At 41.2% G+C, this 18,149-nt stretch overlaps 2 long non-coding RNA genes across 2 annotated transcripts in view; both read left to right on the forward strand.

Moving 5' to 3' along the window:
* Positions 1–356: 356 nt before the first annotated feature.
* Positions 357–9,222, forward strand: LOC130151819 (uncharacterized). Its single transcript, XR_008822735.1, has 6 exons — positions 357–485; positions 604–698; positions 1,627–1,669; positions 3,144–3,248; positions 7,022–7,084; positions 9,062–9,222. It is a non-coding gene; the product is annotated as an uncharacterized LOC130151819 (long non-coding RNA).
* A 6,721-nt stretch (positions 9,223–15,943) lies between these two features.
* The window catches only part of LOC130151727 (uncharacterized), a 75,846-nt gene continuing 73,640 nt past the window's right edge, over positions 15,944–18,149 (forward strand). Inside the window, exon 1 of the long non-coding RNA XR_008822696.1 lies at positions 15,944–16,296. This is a non-coding gene — a long non-coding RNA (uncharacterized LOC130151727). The remainder of the gene's footprint in view (positions 16,297–18,149) is intronic.

An 18,149-nucleotide genomic window follows, 5' to 3' on the forward strand; every position in this document is an offset into this window, starting at 1 on the left:
GATGTGAGCTCTCTCTGGCTTGAAAGTGTATTTTAAATAATTATAGCCAATCAGGAAAGAGAGAAAAATAGTTACTGGCTCCAAGGAGAATGTCTTAGGGGTGGAGAAGATGTGATAGCGGGTTAGGGGGATAAACTTACAAAATTCTGACTTTATTTGGCCATCTGCATTAAAGATCTAATATATAATGGAAGTTGTGTGTCCCCAGAATCTGTCAGGTAGCATGCTACCTAGAGATATGTGGGTAATAAAACCTGGTACATGTGGATAATCAATACGTAATATCTCTCTTTCCTTCTTTTCTCCTTTTTTTTATTTCTTTTGTGTGTGTGTATGTGTGAACTCAGGTCAGTAATCATCATTAAGCTTGTCGGAAAGGTGGGGGGAGTGGGATAATACTGAAATCCATTACTTGCAAAACCATGTAGAGAACAAGAGACTTAAAAGGAGGCAACAGATTCTTTTTGCGTGGATGCAATCGTGAGGTAAGTTTTCAAAGCCTTGACCTGCAGATTAATTTCCACCATCTCCATTAAGCCTAATGAAAATCACATGTGTGTTTCTGAGTATTTCTTAGCACGCTTCTCCCTTGCCTCTTTGCAGCTCCTCCCTGGGACTTTGTGTAACTCCCTTGATCAAACCTCCAAGACCTCTCCCATGAAATGTGGCTTCTGACCTGATCATCAAAGCTACCGCAGGTAAAGAGTGGAGTGTGGCCCTTTTAGTCATCTCCACATCCAGTTTTTATTACAAAGCAACACTGGTCCGAGCACTAAGTTGTTCAGGAAAATAATAAGGTGGCTTATTGAGCAGCCAACTTTTGTCGGCTTCGGAATCCTCACTGTTTCTCAGGGTCGGTGTGGTTGTGTGGATGTACATCATTTATGTTTCCATTGTAATTTTTTGACATTTTGCAATAGGGGAAATCTGTGGGAGCAATCCCCTTATTTACAGTCAGGCAAATCCGACAGTCTTGCCCAAAAGATAGTCCTGCCTGTTGCTTTCTCCCTCGTTACTGTGAATGTACCTGTTCTCCTATAAAACAGGTAAGATTTCAGTTGGGAAATTCCCATACAAATCTCATCCTGTTATGTTGCATCTGACTTGTTATCAGGGCATCTCTGAATAGCTTTGCCAGTTAGCCAGAGATGTGTCACTGGCAGCAAGGAACAAAGTGCAGCTTTGACGCAGGGAAATGTTATAAACGTGCTTGATCAGATTGGCATCAGTGGTGAATCAGCCTACCCCTGTTGGGCCCAGAGAGTACACATGAGCTAAACTTGCTGGTTTTACTTGTAACTATCCCTAGAAGGGATTAAGTTTTTAAGATCTGGCTACATGCATTTCAGATATTAATATGTTCTTTTGGTTCTGTGCCTGAATAAGATTTAGAGCAATTTCGAGAGCAGCTGGACGCTAAAGCTTTAGGAGATCCAGCGTCAAAGCAGGGCTCGTAGAAACCAACATCCTGTCAGCAAATCCTAATGTTCTATATTTAACCGACTATTAAAATTATGTTTTGTTATTTTTGTCTACCTTCAACTCAAAAGTTTGGTTTCTGTAAGATCGCAGAACAAGGCAAGCTCAGTTAAGGCTATAAAATGTATCTCACTGCTTTCTTTTCAGCTCACTGTTGGTCTGATGGCAGCTGAAAGGGCAAATGAGAAAGGTAGGTATTATGTTTCAAGGGGAGAGTTATAAAAGTCTAAACTGCATCCAAAGTATATTTTACTCCTAATAATGAGAACTGGATGAACAGCGTTTAAAAAAATATGAACCTGCCCCAACTACATTGGTTCAGAACTAACTGATCTAGTGCAGTTTTCCAAAGAATAATTGATATTATATAATCATAACTGGCAGTTTATGTCATGAAAGGGACACTTGACACTTTCCTGCTAACCAGTTTAACATCATCAATTAAAACATCGCTTGTGTAATGACATTTTAGTAACAAGTTTAATACCATAAATTATGACATCACCTTCTTTTATGGCATCAGGGTTGAATAAAAGGTTTTCTTCAGAAAAGAGAAAAAGGAAAAAAAAGGAGGAAACCTTGACATTGCCTTTCAGTTTGTCCTTATAAAAGGTACATATGTTCTAGCCCTCTGGTCACTGCCCACATTAGGCAGGATCTGAAAACTGAAAAGCTATAAACAAGGGTGAAATAAACAATTGAAAAGGTTGTGCTTCAGGTTAGCACAGACAAGCTCCCAGTAGACAGTCGTGTCCTTTGCATAACACCAATGGAAATCATCCAGAAATGGAGAAGAAAGTATGGGCATGCTCATGGAACCTGGTGAACTCAATTATAGTACAGTAATATTTACCAAGAGGTGGTGTGAAAGTTCAAGATTGTGTCATTACCCTCCCGTTGGTGTTCTTTTTCTTCAGGGCCAGTGGCTTTAAAGTAATCCTTTATACCTTATTCTTCACTGAATGGTCAAATTTGGGTGTTGGAGTCCGGTATTCTACATCTCAGACTCTTGCAGGCACTGTATTTTATGATGATTGCTGGTGATTTGAGTCCTGAGCTGGCAAATGGCTCCTTTTATTTGTATCTATTTAGCCTCATGGAAGCAGACAGGAGCCAGACACGGGTTCAGAGGATTCTCAGTTAAACAAAGGTCTCTGTGGATGTGTGTCTTTGTAGGACTAACTGCAAGGAGTCAGATATTTTAAGTATATTGTGTGTTTTCAGAGCTGGTTTTCTAAAGGTGCATAGCATCGACTTCCCTCTCTTCCTACCCAGGTCAGTAAAAGTGTTATCAGTGGCCACAGCCACAAGTGGAATAAGTCACAATCAAGCATTTTCAAAATTTGTCCTGCAATTTTTTGTCTTGAAGCCGACTCATTACCGTACCAAGTTGTGCTGAACTTCACTGGGGCCCTACCCCGAGATAACACCCAGTGTGTCTTCTAGACCTTATGCAGAAACTTAACCTAGTACATGCAGATGATCCCTGTGAATTCATGTGCTTTTCCCATGGCTTGCCTTCACGTCCTGGGTTTGTAAAGTGGGGAAAGAATCCTAGATAGGAACTCAAATTCACATTCTAAAACTGAACAACTGCTGTATATTGACTGGGGCATAAGCATTTCCCTGAATAATCCAGAATAATTTCCCTTGCTAATTCCCAGGCTGTAAATCAAGGATATGACAAATGGGTGCTGCAACTGTTCTGTCCTTGATCGGGTGTCTGGTGCTCAATAGATGCCCAAATACCGCAAGAAGGTGGTAAGTTGGTAAGTATGGCAACACTTCTTAAATTACAGGCAAAATTTTAAGTAAATCTATGTAAATTGTCAGTGCATATCTTAGTGGTCTCCCGAGGATGCCATGATTTACCTTCTCTCTTTTCTCAACATTTTTCCAAAAGTTTTTTTCCCCCATGAATATTTATGTCGATGCCTCATTTGCTGACTGAATTTCCACTCTGCTGGAATTATGCTTCCCCATAGTGCACCCAGAAAAGGTGAGCCGTTAGAGGTGAGAAAAAGAGATTCCATGACCTTTAGGAAATAGCAAGTGGCACTAGATAAAACCTGTTCTTTGAGGGGTTACTTATGGATTGGTTGGACATAATTACCAAAAAATTATTATCTCTCTGAAACAATTAACTTCTGGTAGATCAGAGTCCAAATCTCCAGAAGGTCTGAACTTTTGCAAATTGGCTTTGCCCATTGCCACTCTTAGGCAATGAGTAATTCTTAACACAGGCATGAGTGATAGATACCACATATTTCTAGTTATGAGTATGGACTTATTTACAGCTGGCATTTTTTTTAAAGTGAGTTGTAAATGTTAAGGTGCTAGATTCAATGCTTATGAATGTGTTTCCTTGGTGATAAAGCTTTCACTAAGCATGTTATCTATCTGTGCTATCCTATATGCAGACAAGAGACGATTCACGCTGTATGTTATAGGTCTTGTGCTTTAAAATTGAATCCTCTATTGACTTATGGCTGAGAAACATAGAAATCAAATCCACAGCTGCTTCTTCTTAAAAGTGAAGTTTTGGCAAAAGCAAGAAGGCCTTAATGCATTACGAAACTGTGCATTTTTTAAAGTTGTTTCACTTCCTATTTTCTCTCTACAAAACTCCCTGAAGTTAGGAGTGCTCTTGTGTTTCATCTTGCAGTTTCAGCAGAACATAGCTTTGAGTTTGCATGCCCCACTACTGCCTATTAAATGCAAAGAAGATGTTAGTTCATGGGGGTACACAGATTAAATAAGCAAATACATAGAATGAAATCTTTCTGGCACAAAGCAGAGACCTATATGATGATGAAGCAGTTGTGGTTGGAAATCTCTTCTGTGGAGAAATAGAAATGGCTTTGGAAAAGGTGAGGTGGGGCAGAAAGACTGAGCAAAACCCTCCTTGTACTGACAAACCGTGTCACGTTAGAGTGAGAAGTGCTGGCCCAGCACAGGTCAGTGGGAGCTTTGCCATTATTGCCGCTTAACCTTCCTTTGTAAGTAAAACGAGGGAGAGTTGGCCTATTGGATGGCTGTGAGTAGTCGCCTAGTACATCTCTGCTTTACTCTGCCCTCCTGGAAAAGGATGCTCTTGCTTTTCATCAGCCCCAGCACTCAAGAGCTGACAGGGCTTATAACACACAAGAACAGGTAGGTGCCAAAGATGCGAAGCAAAAGGAGGCCGGCTGCCGGTGGGATGCTGCTGATCACATCATCCCGCCACACGTCACGCGGTAGGGTTTGAGAACTGTAAATGGCATAGGGTTATGTGCATTAATTGCATTGTAAAGTAGAGGGGCCCCAAAGGAGGTCTGGTCTCAGCTGTGCTATGACTGGGACAAACAATTAATGAGAGATCTTACAATCTCATTAGGCAGAACACAAGTAGAGAGTATTAATCTCCCATTCTCTTGTGTTTGAGACTTGAGTTTAAACAGGCCCGTCGTTTACACAGTCTGTGGAGTAGGGGGGAATGGACCCGCCTGTTCCTGAGTCCTACTCCCAGGTTCAGGGACTGGCTTTTCTTTCCTTCCTGTTCACACTAGCATGATCTCTGCAACCCCCTTTATTGTGCAGAAGTCATCAAAGATGTTTAAATTTGCTTTTTGTCTCTAATTTCAACTTTTGTTTCTATGGTTTATGTTTTTGACAACTGCGGTGTCATACAGTAAACTGCAAACTGTTCTATTCCCAATGATCGTCTCATAATTTTTTAAGTAACTCACTGCTGTCTCTGCACGTGAAAAACTGTCCTGCACCTTTTTTTTTGAGAATGTTGTTTTGGGGGCTTCAGATACAGCAAAAGTAAATCAAGAATCAGGTCAAGTGGCACTGCATTTCTGAAGCACAGTGGAGAGAGAGAGACTTTCTGACCCTGCAGGTTTTAAAACCATTTAAGAGAAATGAGCCAGATGTTGACCCCCTTTGCTACCCATTTAGCAAGCTGTAGGCCCAGGCTGTAGCAACTCTGTGGAAAAACAAGTTCCCTGGTATGTGTTAATGCCCCCCCACCATGTCCAAGCTCTGCTGTCAGAACAGGTACAGGCTTTCTGGCATCCCTAGATAAACTTTTTTGTCATTTACAACATCTGTCAAGGGCTGGCATTGGCTCTGGAGAAACCATAGAGATGGAACATAGGGCTACCACACCACAGGCCAGCCCCGTAGGAGCCCACATGGAGACCACCAAGTTTACAGGCTGTAGGAATGGTTTTATGTGCTCCACCTCATAGGCGTGAGTCGTGTAGGACTGACTGTGAGTCTCTGACCCGGAGAAATCTATTCGTTGCTGGGTAGGCATGTCAGCCTTCATGTCAGCCTCCAAGTGGACTAACACCCTGCAGATGGCTCTAATTAGAGGCCAGAAGAAAGGGAGAAGGTGCAGTGCCTCCTAGAGCCCGTATTGCTGCTTTTGGATTTGCTGCCATTATTGACTTGGCTTTGGAACAGCTGGAGCTGTTGCCTAGATCCTAATTTTGGCATTGGTTTATCTTTTCTTATACCATTTTGTCCCAATTTCTCTTTGGAAGGGTCCAGAAATGGAAGAGGCACCACTTTGTCAGTAGTGTGGGGGACAGAGGGTTTGTCTCCTTCACTCCTGGTTGGCCTGAAATTCCCCTTAATTAGTATTATCATTAGATTCTCACTCATATCACCCACTTTGTCTATTCTACTTGAATATACTACCTCCAAACATAATAAATCTGAAAAAAATGTGCCTGTTATTTTTCTTGCTAAATCAAGTCCAAAAAAAAATGAACCAGCAGTATATTTCTGCTATAGTAACTGCTGATCTTGCCGCTTAATTTCCGCCCCCTCCACCACCTTCTTTCCTATTTCCCTTTGGTTTTCTCCAGGATACATAAACTGCCTGTCACTCTCACAGCTCTGCTCAGCTATGCAGCTGCCTGTCAAGGAATACAGGGTAAAATTCTGACCATTGCCCGTTCCTTACACTCAGGCAAGTGTTAGGCCAAGATCCACAAATGCGATTTGCTTGCCTAGATTTTACTCATTCCATGAAGAAGTTTGCAGTTTAACAGGAAACAACACAAAGCAAACAACCTACCCTCTAACTTAGGAAATTCCTCTAGAACATCTCTCCTGGAAAACTCCTGCATCAGGGCAATCAAATGCAAGGATATTTGGAAAAACTTGTTTTCACCTAAACTTTGGCTGGATAATACATTTCCTAGAGAGCAGTTTCCTTTGTGAAAACTGGAAGTGGAGTGAGAGGAAAATGAGTATTTCTCCTATCCCATCCTTGTCCTAGGTATATTACTGAATAACATGGCTAAAAGAAAAGGAGAAAAGGACTTTGTAGGTTCCTGAAAGCTCTTCGAGATGGACCCTTGTGTGAGCAGGAAAGTTAGCATGAAGAAGGCAGGTTGCATGTCTTTTTCCTTTGCCACATTTGAAGAAATGCAGGAACTAAACCATACATTATTGTATTTACTGTCGATATTATCACATTTATCCCCAATTACAAAACTGGCACATTTTTCAGGTAATATGTATTAGTGTTGTTTCCTTCCTCCAGGTTGAAGCATTTTAGGAAAAGTTACGGATCTGACAAACAAAACAATAAACTAAATCAAACCAGGTAATGTTTGCTTTTCTAGCAGTATGCTTTCATAGTCACTGTTGACATTTTTAGTTTTCTGGCAATGGAGCTGTTCAGTAACTCAGTTTAAATTCTTGCCCAGCCAGAGCCAAAGTCATCTCCCAAGCAAATTCCTCCTTGCAATGGCAATGTGATATTTCATACCTGGTATATCGGTTTCTCAGCACCTGATTATGAGCTAGGGATTATGAACTAGTTATATTTAAGACTCTAATTTGTTTTTTAAAAGTTCTTCCAGGTCATTCCCCATTTTTCAGTCTCCCTACAAATATCTTTTAAGAGCACCTGAAGTCCCAACAGAGCCCAGAGGACAGAGGCATTTGCACAGGTGTTGTAAATACCCAGCCATTCCACTAACCCGAAACATTGCAGGGAGCTCCGAGAACATCAGCTTTGATTTTAGAGTATGCTGGTGCTCCAGCACTGCTGGAGGGGGTAAACAAGTGAATGTTGTGTCATTTTTTATGAATATCCATTGGACTTGCATGGATTCTCCTTAGTTGATGTATCAAGCCTTCACTAACTGCAAGATAGATAAGCTAATAGGTACATCAGTTAAACCAAGTTGAGCTTAAGTGTCTTAGATAATAAAGCTTTGCATAAATTCTAATTCAAGCAATTTCAGCAAAAAGCATAACAAGTAGCCAATCTGGGATAAAAATGTTTTTATTTCAGTACCTTGTTCTTAATAACATCCTTCACAGACACTATAACATTATTTTAGTCTTTAGAAAAATATCTAACAACATGATTGTCTCACACCAGGCATAATCCCAGTGGAAATTAAAATTGCATGCATTTTCTCATCACTCTTTATTTAACAACTGGGAGAGTGTTAATATTTGAAACTCAGCAAGAAAATTGTCTTGAAACACAGAGATTCCTTTGGGGTAATTTCATTTTTGTTTTGTGTGAACTTTAGCTGAGCAATTTTTTTTACAGCAGTGTGGTCTGTATGTGCTTCTCACCTAACAGCCAAGGAAAAATAGCAAAGAACATTCTAATAAAATCATTTGAGTCAGCTAGCCTTAGTAATGAAGATGCCCTGTTGCAGATTTTAACAGTTTCTTTTAAACCCAGTGATATGGGTTTGAAAGTGAACCTGAAAGTCACTGTATTCCTGCATGAAAGGCAATACGATTGTGACACTTCTTCAGTTTTCACAACAATAACATCAGACAAAAGAGGGTGAAAGAATAAACAGAACTCTGCTATAAATATTCATTGCCAGGAAAAAAATGACTGCAGGAAAATCACTTTAGAGTCTAATAGCCACTAAAATTACAGCATCTTATCCAGAGCTGCATTTGATGAAAAGAACAAAAGTTGGTTCTAGGAAGAAAGAACATCAGAGAAAAATATACAGAGACCTCTGCTTTGTTTACATGGAGTGTCTTTGAAAAGCTTTAGCACTATTACTTCCCCAGCTCACCCTAGGGTAAGACAGCAGGGTAGGCTGGGCCGGGACAGAAAATTGCATTTTTGCATTGTTAAAATGGGGTGCTATCCCTGCTGTAAAGTCACTAAGAAGGGGATTTTGTTCCAACTTCTAAGTATATGCTTGGCCCCAGTGCAAGTCAGTTAGCATTTTTCTTGGTGCTTTTGAGGACGCTAAATTTTTTTTTTATTTTTATTATTTTTCTGTACATTAGAGGACATCTGGCATGCCCAAGAAATCTAGCATTGATGGGACTTGGTAATGTAGTTTGCTTGACTCAGAGCAGCAGTATCCAGAAACTGATGGCTCATCTACAAAATGAGCTGGTTGTTTCCCTTCAGCAACTAAAGGACAAACGTTTGCAAACGTTCAAACCCAAGTTGCTTGTCAGCTGGGAGGATTGCACACGAAACACATGCTCAGATACGTATTTATTTGGATTTCGCTCTTACTGTAATATTTTAATCCTTTCCTGTGAACCTTAATCACATCTTTTTCTCCCATTAAATGTCTCACAGGAATTCTGTTTACTGATTCTTTGGCTAACAAAGGCATACCTCCAGGCCTCCAAGCTGTTTCAGAACAGGCATCAGATCTACCCCTCCGATGCAGCATCAGCAAGACCAAACAGAAACAGAGAGAGCTTTGAGTGCTCTTCTTCACCTTAGTCCTCTGCAGGATCCAGGTGAGTATTTGCCAGGCCAGAACTGGTAGGTAAGTCTGTAAGAGAAATCACAGAAGATGTTCATTCTCAGACAGTTCTGCCACTCACGCGCAGCGTAAGACCTCAGGAACCTTAGTAGCACGGTCCAAACGGGCTTCAGATGCTTGTGGAGTGGGGGCAGCGAACAGCAATTCAGTGTTGCAGGGAGTCCACTGTAAGTGTTGTGCCAAAGCTTTTCACCAGAATGTCAGATCACTATCAGAACCCCTAAAAAACCAGAAGGTTGTTCCGCTGTTTTTATTTTTCTCTTCACCTAAGCTGCATGCTAAGAATTCAGTAGCCTGGTAGTAGATGGAAAGACCATGTTTGTGAAAAAAGAAGGCTACAGGTAGACTCAGGGTAGGTTCTCACTGCCCTTGCGATCTTTATGCCAAGAACAGGGGCACTAAGGTGGTGTCAGTTACCTGTGTGCAAGCCAAGAGCATCAGGAGGGCCACTTCAAGCCAGTTAGCATCCAAGGTGCCTGTCACCTCTCCTACGGTTCAGCCCACACAGTCGCATGTGCAAGATGAGCCTTTGGAGCAAAGTTACTGCTGCGTTCTGCCCAGACAACAGGCTGTCCTAAGCCAGGGGCTGGTTTTGCATTCTGAACCGTGGAAATTGAGTTTAGGTTGGCTGAGGCCAGGGTTATCTTTGTGCTGTTTGCGCAGAGCCTAGCACAGCAAACAGTAGCCTGTGATCTGGTTCTTATGTGCCACAGTGCTGTGGAAGGCCACATATCCATGTCAAAAATTAACTTTATTTCCCACTGAAAAGCCCTGTCATTGCCTTGTCTGTGCTCAGGCAGTGAGAAAATTTTGTTTTGTGTCAGTCATGGGCGACTCTTTGGAGTATACACAACTCTCACCAGATCATTCACTGAGGCTGCCAGTTATTTCTGTTTGCCACCTTACTTACCCTTTTAAATATCGCACCTCTCGATATCACAGCCTTTCAACCCTATCAAAGTCATCGTGCTTTATTTCCTAGTCTGTTTCTCCTGTATTAGCAGGACTGATACAAGTATATTGAAGAATTTCCCTTTCATGTTCCACCCTGAATATCAGTATTTGAGAAACAAATGGGTCAGCTTACTGATGCAAGCTGTTTGTGCGCAGAAGGCATTTTATTTCTTCTTCTCTTTGGTATTTTAACAAGGGCAATCAACTTAATTCCACATTCTCTTGTGAGATTTTGCCTTCTGGGTAAAGAACATCCTTTACCTCCCCTTCTCCCCCTTTTCCTAAACAATCTTCTGCTGTGCTGGGAAGATGGAATGTATAGGTGATATCCCTTTCAGAAAATATATCCATCATATATCACAAGTATTGTCATTGTGATGTATTAATGTAATGCATCATCAGAGAGCTGTCAGGGTGAAGATTTATTACTCTAAAATAAGTTATGGTGAGACACTGGGGAGTGGTGGACAGAATTTTTGTTTATTTTTCTAAATTAAGGACTTTTAAAGTAAGTTTAAAAATCTCTTACCTTCATGAAGTAGTAGGGGTCGGAGGGTCACAGAAAAGAGGACTTGAATCAAAAACACCAGAAGGACTCAGGAGGCCTCATAGAATAAGAATGTAATATTTTTCCCCCAGGTAGTTTCCAGCGAAGTTTAAGTTTCCAGCTTGAATGAGAGCTACAGTGGGCAGTCAAAGTCATTTTAATCAACCTGAACTGGAATTTATTTTTACTTCTTTAAAGGAAAACGGAGTCACCAAAACACAAAGACTCGGGCTAAAAAAGGGAAACAGGGTTAAAAATGGTCTAAAAATAATTGCACTTCCATATGAATGGCTATTCCCTTTTCCAAGTGTGTCCAGTGGCCTTATCACAAATCTGATACAAATGCATTGAAATCAGTGAGAGCTTTTCAGCAGGTTTACACAGACTTTGGATCAAGCCCCTTCCCTGCATCATGTGGTGAAGCCATGAAACTTGGCACATTTATAGCATTGTAACATAAAGCCATCTGTGTACAAGTACAAACTTTTCCTTATTGCCAAAGTGCTTAATGTAATTACAATCAGGCTTGCTTCCCCTCTGCTCAGTTCATCCATATGCTGAGATGGATGAAAACTTGCACTGATAAAGAATCCCACAGCATCTGAGTTTGCGTGCTGCATACAGCAGCGTACATTGCTAACCTTGTAAATCTTAGTCACTTTTGCATTTTAGGGAACACACATAAGGTTACAGACTGTCTTATGGGGAAAGCGGTAACAGAAATATGTCAGAAAGTTCAGCCTGGATTCTTTTCTTGCTAACTACACAAGACACCTGACTTGGGAGCTCAGCTGCCCTCGCTTCCCTGTACAGTCGATGATGAGTCACAGAATTTGGATCCCTAAGATGGGAATTGCCTTCAGGAGGTGACTTTTACTCTTCGCTGGCTAGAAAACGAATGCAGAGCTCCTACTCACCTTGCTCACTGCCTAAAGAAAGTTGTATTAATCCTGAGCGTTGGTTCCCCAGGCTGCCCTGCTCGTAAGCAGCTCCAAAGTAGTTGTTTCATCTTACGATTCACTCTTTATGTTGACTTCAACTGCTTCCAAATACGACGTTATCCCATGGCATTTATTGTGTCCTTGCATTTTTTATATCATGGCATTTGCGTGCAGTTTCTCTAATCCTGCATACAACACTGGTCAGTGTAAGTTAAATACCAAGGTTGCTTATAGGTTAATGAATGCACTGTGCTTGCTGCTGACTGACGTAATTACCGATAGGTGGGACACTGAACTTGACCCTAAGGCCCATAGACATGTGCTTGACTTTATCAGTGGGGATGGTATATTCGAAAGGAATATTAACATTAAAAAGAAACATATGCAGTGGATGCATTTGCAGGCACAGGGAATAAGTTTTCAGGAAAAAAAGAAATATTGCTGAAGGCAAAAGGCGGTTATGCCAAGAAAGCCTACAAATTTCTCTTCCTGAAGGAAAATAATGATAAGCTGCTTAATTTTGGCCGATTTTAGGAAGGCAGTTTAATTCCCTAAAATTCAAGTGTGAAATGAATGCCGAAGTTATGCAGATTACCCAAAGTCCTTCATAAACACTGCTGCTATCAGTATAGGAAAAGCCTGTCCTCCTCCATAAACTTTGGAGTGGTTTAATCATGTATAGTGACACAGATACATTGGCTCAAGCCGAATTTATTTTGAGATTGCACTTTGCAGGTGCCAGATAACCTATTTCTGCACGTACCGAAAGCCTTAGTGGATCTCCATTAGGTTGTGTAGATACGTGCTTATGGTTAAAAATGTACTACTCTCTCCGGACAGTATATATTCATCCCAAATACAGCAGGGATTTAGTTTTCTAAACTGAGATGTAAGAATGGCATGATTTTTTTAAATTGTTTTAACCAGTAAAAAATTTTCTTAGCGTGTACTGCTCGTGGTCAACTAATCTGCTTAATGGAAGAAGGTGGACCTGGTCCTCTGCAGTGTCAGGGGGGTGAGCTTGTAGGATCACCTGGTGAGGCATGGTAACTGGGGGAAGATTTGTGCTGGGATCTATAGTCTGCTGACAATACTTTTCTTTCCTGATTTTGTGATGCCAAAAGAAAAGACTTCTGACCCATGCTGCAAGTGTTAAGGGGCAAACAAGTCTGTCATTTGAAGCTTTCTATGGGAGGTTGTCACACGTGCTACACATCAGAAGTGTAAGTGTTTGTGTTGCCTAGAGGTTGGAGTTATAAGGGGGTTGCCCAAACTCCTGTCTGGGTTTCACTCAGATTTAGTGTCTGTGGCGCTTGCTGCTCAGATCACACGATCTTGGGTCAGTCAGTTTTAAAGAAGGTAAAACATCTTGGAGAGACCATATGAAATCTATCATGGCAAACCACTGATAACTCCACATCTTATTAGCTTCAATTAAGTATTTCCATGGGGAACTGTGGAACTGTTTAAAGTCATGATGACACATACACACACTTTGTTCCATCCAAAGAAATAATCTGTTTTCCAGATTTCCAAATAGCCAAGCTATTTTGTTATTGTTTTTTTTCTTTTCCTCCTTTTAAAAGAAATAATTTATAAGAATTTATCTTGGGCTTGCTACAGATTTAAAAGGAGAAAAAAGGTTTCTTCTGTCCGACTTTTAAATTATATGCATGACCAAAGATAAATATGTTTTTTATTTATAACTGTGGATAGATGCCAAACAAAGCCTTTCATATGACGCACCGCTGCTGTAGTAGAGAAGTACTTAAAACAGTTCCAGTCAAGTTAGGCCCCAAGACTTTTCATGCAACTTCATGCAAAATGCTTAAGACCTTTTGGGTTTTTTGGTTTGGTTTTTTTTTCCTTTTCTTTTGAACATCTTCAAAGGTTACAAGTGCAACATGCTCAGAGGATGCCAGGCTTCTTCCTGTCAAGCTGAGATGGTCTGAAAACCACATTGAAACATGGGAAACTGCGGCTACCCCAGATTGCAGCTGAGGGGTTTCTTTGCAGGCTGTAGATCTCTCCTGCCCCCCGCCATGTGGTTGGTAACAGTTGGATGAAGGTTATGGATGGAAGCTGGCAAAGCAAAGGATTGGTGTGCTGTTAGGAGACTGGGATGAATGGACTTTGACAATACCGCTGAATAGGAATACTTGTGGAGCTAATGCAAACAATTTGTAATTGTCAGAGCTGAAAAGGAAAAACATGATTATAACCTGTGCCTAGGATCAGCTTATGTCAGCTTTAAATGATTTAAAAGTCTAGTGTCTGGAGCTGTGTCTTACTTGCCTGTAAGGCTCCTTAAAGAAGACTTACATAACCGTGTAAGCATGTCTGTCTCTTCTTCTGTATTTACTGTGAAAAGTAACCTTTTGTCTAGCTGACAGGAGACAGGTTTTTAGGACAGATGTGAAACAAAGCCTTCTAGAGAAATCAGAAAATAAGGAATTTCTTGGTTTAAATAGAATGAGATGACTGCCTGGTAACAGTAACTTCTTTAGAAACTACTGGTTGTCCTTGGTTTGTGCAATAGGTGAATAGGTGGGTGCTAACGTACCTTGGTCACGTGGTGGCTTTGTGCTGTGCCAGGCTTGGAAACTCTTTCTGCGTGGATGTGAAGAAAGTCTGTACAGGATGCAGACTTCCCTGGGAGAAGGAAGGAGCATAAGAAAGCATCCTCTGTTACCTAGAGCCTACCATCATTACGCCTGACCCTAGCTCATTATCCCTCGGTATCTGCAGCAGACGCTGACCTTTGATGACACTGCACAACAGAATGCAATGGAGATGTCTGCCTTTCCTTTGGCTCCCGAATGCCGGACGTGGTAGCTTCTTTCCCCCACGCTGTGTCCAGCTTTCCTTTACTCATGTACTTGTACAAAAGTCAAAATGCTACTAAATACTATTAAGCAACACTGCTAGGGCACTAGGTTACATTTCTAATTTTGCTAGAAGTACGTCTGTCTTCCCATCACCTAGGAGTCAGGAGTAGGCTGGAAGCAACTAATTTACCACATAATAAGATAGGCTTCTGTTGACATAAATCAAGGGCAAAACTATTAAGTCATTAGGGCTAATGTTGTAACATTCTGATACAAAGGCCTGGCCTGGGCCTTTCAGATGTACATCTGACCTTTGAGGATTAAGTTTCTTCGCAGCTTATTTTTGGTACTCAAGGTCTCTCTTTTTTTTTCCCTTTTGCTTCATGTGCACTGAGCTGTGGCTCTGGGCTGGGCACAGCTTGGACAGCAGCTTCTGCAGTCCTGGTTCGCCCCAGTTTTATTGGTGGAAGTAAGGATAGAAAAGACGTCACATTCTTAATCCCACAATACTACGAGTACATCGTGGATTCCTTTGCTTAGCACTGCCCGTGGTGCGGCTTGGCCCAAGGGCTGGTAGAAGGGATTGGGGAAATAAAAGGTGGCTCTCGGTGTTCTTCCACAAAGTAGAGGAAGTCAGGATTGCTTAAACCAATCTATCTATCTGTCTGTAAATCTACTACCTACCTACCTATCTATAAATGTGTCTTGCTATGGCCCTGTGATATTTTGGGAAAGTACCTTTGCTCCAGTCTAACGGTTTTGCAGATGCCTGGCTGGTTGTTCAGCCGCGGTACCTTCCAGCCCAGCAGCAGGGCTGTGCTTGTTCCACATCCATCGCCTGGCCAAGGGAAGTGCAGTGGGTCTCCAAAACGTGTCTTGCTGTCAGACTTACCGTCTCTTGGGATTGGTTTGCTTGATGACAAATTCATAGACTTGTTTAGCTCTGACATTTTTGGCTTAATGCTTTTCCTTTCACGAGTCACTCTCTGAAAGAAGGAGCCAAGCAGTGTCCTCACTGGGACCTGCGCTGGGTTGTGCCTCCCTTTGCCGTCACTCTGCAGGCCAGCTGTCCTCCAGGTGAAACCAGCCTTACCCACCGGTAAGCCTCGTGGCCTTCATACGTAACGAACCATTTATCCTTTTCAACGTGCTTGAAGAAATCAAATCAAAGGACACCCCAACCTGTTGTGTCAGTCCTGTGGCTGAAACTTTTGACCAAAATGCTTTGGAGCATATAGACCAGCTGAGATGTACATCAAAGCCTGAGTGACGCTGCCAAAGCTACTCGCCCTAAGTCAGTATTTAACAAAGAAGGCTCCTTTTATGTGATGCTTTTGATAGTTATGTAGGAATGTATTCAGTAATGTGGAGCATTCACAAAAAAAATAAATATCTGAGAATGTTTTAAGTTTCATTTGTAAGCGTTTTTTTTAATCTGTCTTGCTTATGCATTTAGCTTGTCCTTTTGATGGGTCCTCTCTCTTGAGGAAGAATTAGCAGACCGTTCTTTGAAAAGGACATTTAAGTAGCCAGGCATCCAGTGAGCTTATGGCAATAAGTCATGGAATGCTATATTTCGTTACTTTCTGGTTTATTTTATTTTTGCATTCAGTGTTTTTCAAATATGATGGTGGTGTGGAAATACTGTATTTCATGAATTTCTGGGTTTGTTTTTTTTTATTTTTTCATTCAGCGACTTTAAGTACAGTGGTGATGGGGAAAGGAAAGTTGCAATAAAAGAAGATTTTGCTCTTAAGACTGCACATGCCAAGGTAAGTCTGGAATGGGTGCTCGTGGCTGAATTAATAAACTCTGACTGTGGAGGTTTCGAACATGAATTCTGACAGACCCTTCACTATGACAATACTAGTGGGAGTCACAATAATATCATCTGCTGCTGAACATCGCTACTATGTGAGCACTGTTGTGCCAAAGGTTAATATGCCAGTTTTATTTCCTTCTCTCTACAGCTATAATTTAAACGAGTTGCACACATAAGTGATGTTATATGCATAGGGTTTTGCATTAAGTTTGCTATGTCAGATTTGTTTATAAAAATCATATTTTGAACCACTTGCCCGGGGGCTCCGTTCTGGGGAGCTGCAAGCTGATTTCTTTTAAAGAGGCGGTTTTCATTTTCCATGAACTTTCAGTAGAGATTTTGGAGCTCTGAACAGGGAGCTCAGTCTTAAAATTAGCACTTGCACAGGTTTACAATTAGGTTTAATTACTTAGCAACAGAGAGTTTAATCTAGTTTTAGATGTGTGCCCCATGACCTTTTCCCTACCTTACCGGGATTGGAAGGGCCCCTTGCCTCTCTTGGGGAAAATTGCTTCCCAACATTTTGGAGACCATTTACAATGTTTTTGTTCCTATGCTGCAACATTAACGTTGCCCATAAACCTAATAGTCACACAGTAGTTAATAAGGGGCAGAAAGTTTTACAGTCTTTTCCGTAGTTCTTAAAAATCCTGCTACTGTAATTTAGTCCCAGCCGCCCAAAACCTATCAGTTGTGAAAAATAAGACGTTCTATATTGGTGTATTCCTGGAAACCAGTGGAAGAGAGGACCTCTCCTGAGCATCTAGCTGGACGTAATGAACTTGGGGATTATTTAAATTGCTTGGCTTGTAATATAAACACTCGAGGGCTTGCCAGCAGTGTACCTTCAGGATTTGTGGCTTTTCTGAAAAAATTCATTTGGGATGTTTTTTCAGAATCCATTGCAATTAGTGGCACTATGGCAAAGGATGATTTATCAAATTGCCTTTCAGTTGCAGGAAATAGAATACATTAATGATGTTGCAAACATATTTTTACTCAGGTTCGGCAAGAATTATTTTCCAGCTGTCTTTCTATTATGTAAACCAAGAACATTTCCAGGGTACCAGCTTAATCATCCTTTGTGCCATTGCAGACCTTCAGAACAGTTCTGGCCTTCTCCTGCTAGAACAGATGCTGATATTCATGATGGCACCAGTGGAAACAAGGCACTTCTTAAGTTCCATAAGGTTTCTAGAATCAAACCTGAACTGAAATGGGCTCAGATGTAATTAAGCATTGACTGCTGGTGCCTATTGGGTACACACTCCAGTTCGTTTACCGCATCAAATAGGGAGCAGGAAAGGCTGGAGCTGGGATGGAGAGTCATTGGGGGGAGTGGCAGACTGGAACAACTCTGAAAAGGAATAGCTCACAAATTTCTCTAAAACAGACTTTTCCATTAATCAGCCACTGCTAATAGCTAAACAGTTACATTAAAAAAAAATAAAACTGCAGCCATCTTTAATTCAGAATATTTTTCTCAGAAGGTACCTGTTCTACTAGCACATGGAAAACTAGTATCCAGATTATTACACAGTAGTGAAGAGTGGGGGGGGAGAGGAATAAGCAAAAGCTTATTTATATCAAAATTGGAATACTGTGGACACCATGAGCTCTTAAGCACAGTGATGCTGTGTGCTGTCCGAAAGGGCAGGGTTCTAATTACTTGGCTGCCATAACCATATTTCAGTGCCTAAGATGTCATCATTTCCTTTAGATTTCATCTTCCGCCTGTGTTGCCTGGGATTGCAATAATATGTTCTGAGCTTTCTGTAGCATTTCTAAAATGCATTTTCCTAC

The sequence above is a fragment of the Falco biarmicus genome, chromosome 6 (assembly GCF_023638135.1).
Source record: "Falco biarmicus isolate bFalBia1 chromosome 6, bFalBia1.pri, whole genome shotgun sequence".
Taxonomy (NCBI): Eukaryota; Metazoa; Chordata; class Aves; order Falconiformes; family Falconidae; genus Falco; species Falco biarmicus.